A 3,894-nucleotide genomic window follows, 5' to 3' on the forward strand; every position below is an offset into this window, starting at 1 on the left:
GGCGGCCGCTAGTAGCGGCGACCCAGTAGGGTCCGTGAAACGCAGGCTACCAACTTTCATGGATCCGACAAATAAATTCGGAGAATTGACATTTTTGCAGCTGACCGGCAAAGATGAAGCTCCGCTACCGAAAAACCCGTTTGTCATCGGAAAGTCCGTAGAGGCATGTTCTGGTCCGATCGAAAATGCCAAAACCGAAGCACAAGGAACCAAGTACACCCTGAGTGTCCGTGACCCGTCCCAGGTTTCTAAACTGCTAAAGTTGACGAAGTTAATCGACGGTACCGAAGTAGAGGTTACCCCACATCCAAACTTGAACATTAGCCGGTGCGTCATCTCTTGCTACGATTTGATCCACATGGAGGAGAAAGATATACTGATGGAGCTAACCAAGGACAAAGTCATCCGAGTCCAGCGGATCACTAAGAATGAGAACGGCAAGAGAGTGAACACGCCAGCTCTTATTCTTACGTTCAGTAAAACAACCTACCCGGAGCATATTAAGGTAGGTCTTCTACAAGTTGCTACTCGTCCGTATTTTCCAAATCCGATGCTCTGTTATGGATGTTTTATTTATGGTCACACGCGCGCTTGATGCCCTGGACCGCAACGCTGCTTTTAGCTGTTCTGGCAATTTTCACGGAGAAGAAGAGTGCCGAGAGGCTTCATTCTGCCGAAAATGTAGGGGAAATCATCGACCGACCAACCGCCAGTGCCCGATTTACAAAAAGGGAATGGAGGTCATCAAACTAAAAGTGCGTGATAACCTGGGTTTCCCGGAGGCTAGAAAACGAGCCGAACAGCAAGCAGGAGGTAGCTATGCACAGCAGCAGCAGCGCAATCGAATGCCTTCGAGAAAAGGCTAAAGGAACTCGAAGTGGGCATGGCACGGAAGGACGAGGAAATCACCAAACTGCGGGAAGAAATTAAACAGAAGAATGAGCGGATTAATCAAATGACGACCTTCATCAAACAAACGAAGCAGCAAGCCAGTCAAATAAAGCAGAGCCATACTAGTGACACCGTCAGCCAGGAAAAACGGCATCATAGCGGTGAGCACCGACTAGTCTACACGACGGCAGGCCCTATCACTCGATCCAGGAATAACTCCCCAGCCATTCAGGATACAAAGCGTGGACGATCTTCGAAAAACACATTTGCTAAACCGGCCACCTCACCAGATCCAAGTCCTCCGCCGAAAAAAACCGCCGTCACCCATGACCTCACGGAAATGGACTTCTCTAGCGAGGAGTCAGAGATACCGGAGACAAACCCTAATCAAGGTCTTCGATAGCTTTACTCCTCAACAACGCATGGACTACAATGACGACCAAAGCACGAACACGGACAACGGTTCGGAAGCAGGGAAAGTGTAGTACCTCTTCTGACGCAAGTACGGCAGGATGAAGGAGTCATCCGGGACGTCTTACCCCAACCCGTTGATGATGAATTTGCCTCCGTAGCCGATGGAAACATTAATCACACCACGACACCGGAAACATGGGCTAGACGGCAGGGGGAAGGGGTAGCCCTTCTTTGCCCTGGCCGCCGCCCTTCACAAACGAATACTCCCACGATAGCTAGATCCCGGGATAGACGGCAGGGGGGAGGGGTAGCCCTCTCATGCCCTGGCCGCCGCCCTACACCACCAAGCATGAAGCATCCAATACCTACACCCGATGTCAAAGGCAATAGCGGAGCAGTCGACAAAACTACACAAAGCCTTTCTCCAGTGCCGGCTGTTGCCGGTGTATCTGGAAACAATGGTGTAGTAGTTTCGGCAACGGCTGGCACTGTGAGGCAAGGCGTCCCACAGGTCAGTCCTCAATGTTCCTTTCCGAAAACAGATACTGTCTCGCATAACTTTACAGGTCAACACAACATCACAGCAATTCTCTCACCTGGAGAAGGCCCATCCCGCCGAAGAAATATTACACAAAAAGCATCCCCAGTGCCGGCTGTTGTCGGTATTGGCAAAACTAGTGTAATGGTTTCGACAGCGGCTGGCACTGTGGGGCAAAACGCTCCACAGGCAAGTTCAAGTATAGTACCAACACCTGCAGATATTACCGCGGCAAATTTTTCCCTACAGCCGACCCACCGAGGCGTAGGGCATCCACATCGTCGTCCATTACACGATCATCCACGGACAGTCGCTCTAGAGATGTTTTCGCACTACAATGGAACCTGCGTGGCCTCAGGGGCAATATCAGCGAGCTGAAGCTCCCGATCTCCGAGCTCGAGCCTTGCATCGTTGCACTACAGGAGACCAAGGTAAATCAAACCGTTGTCACTCCAGGTTTCCTCGGCAGGCACTATACGTTGCTCCTGGAGCGTAAACTACTGGCAACACGGGGTTGGTCTAGCTATTCGAGAAGGCATACCGTTTGAGCGTGTACAAATCCACACCACCCTGCAACTTATCGTGGTGCGCATCCACGCACCGATCCAGGTAACAGTGGTATCTATTTACATCCCGCCGAGTTCTACGCAATGTCAGGATGCACTAGGTGAGCTATTCGAGCAGCTAGAGGGACCGATGTTGCTTCTTGGGGACTTCAATGCGCACCACCTCGCGTGGGGTCTCACCAAGCGAACCCGCTTGGTCGCTTCATCGCTGAGACGACATTGGCTCATCAGTTGGTGATCTTGAACGACGGCTCACACACCCGCATCGATCCGGCTACGGGCAACACTTCGGCAATTGATGTTACCATCTGTTCCGAAAATCTAGCTCCTAAGTTTACTTGGCGAACCCTATCGGACACGCATAATAGCGACCACCTCCCAATCATCTTGTCCATCCCCGGATGGACGAACCATCGAACGACACGACAAAAGTGGCTCTACGATCAAGCTGACTGGTCGTTATACGAGCGGCTTACTGCCGAAACCATCCGGCCAGATGCCGAGTGGAACGTTAACAGCTTCACCGAGAAGATACTGGCAGCAGCAACAAAATCCATCCCACGAACCAGCGGCCGAATCGGACCGAAAGCAGCACCATGGTGGTGCCCCGAAGCGAAAGCCGCATCCCGATACCGGCGAAAATGTCTCCGATCCCTCCGACGTCTACAGCAAGGTGATCCGGGCCACCCCGAGGCGTTGGCTAAATTTCAGGAAGCGCGAGCAGCGGCACGAAAAGCGATCAGTAAGGCAAAGGAGCAGTCATGGGAAAATTTCGTGGCGAAAATATCACCCAGTAGCACAACAACCGAGCTGTGGCGAACGGTGAATACTCTGCGAGGTAATCGGCAACAGCGCCCTGTAGTTCTCAAGCGAGCGGACGGATTCACGGACGACCCTAAAGATGCAGCAGAAGAACTGGCGAAAGTATATTGCGAGAGATCGGCGACTTCTAGCTACCCTACATCGTTCCAGATGGCGAAAGCTTCAGCTGAACGACGGCCCATTGATCTTTCGCCCCACAATGATGATGTTTACAACACCGATATTACCTTGGACGAATTTCTGTGGGCCCTCGACAAAGGGCGAAGTGCCTCAACAGGTCCAGATTCGATCGGGTACCCCCTGCTGCAACATCTTCCGCTATCCGTAAAAATGACGCTTCTCGAGCTGTTGAACAATATCTGGCGCAGTGGCGAGTTTCCCACTAGCTGGCGAAATGCCATCGTCGTCCCTATCCCGAAACCGAACTGCCACGATTCAGGATCAAATGCCTTCCGGCCAATCTCGCTCACCAGTTGCATGGCGAAGCTACTCGAGCGTATTATTAATCGGCGACTGATTACTGAACTCGAATCAAGTGGACGGCTCGACAAGCGACAGCACGCTTTTCGTGCAGGACGTGGCACCGATACGTACTTTGCTGAACTTGAAAGGTCGCTGCCTACTACCGACGAGCACTGCCTGATAGCATCTCTGGATATATCG

Source organism: Armigeres subalbatus, chromosome 3 (genome assembly GCF_024139115.2).
Source record: "Armigeres subalbatus isolate Guangzhou_Male chromosome 3, GZ_Asu_2, whole genome shotgun sequence".
NCBI lineage: Eukaryota > Metazoa > Arthropoda > Insecta > Diptera > Culicidae > Armigeres > Armigeres subalbatus.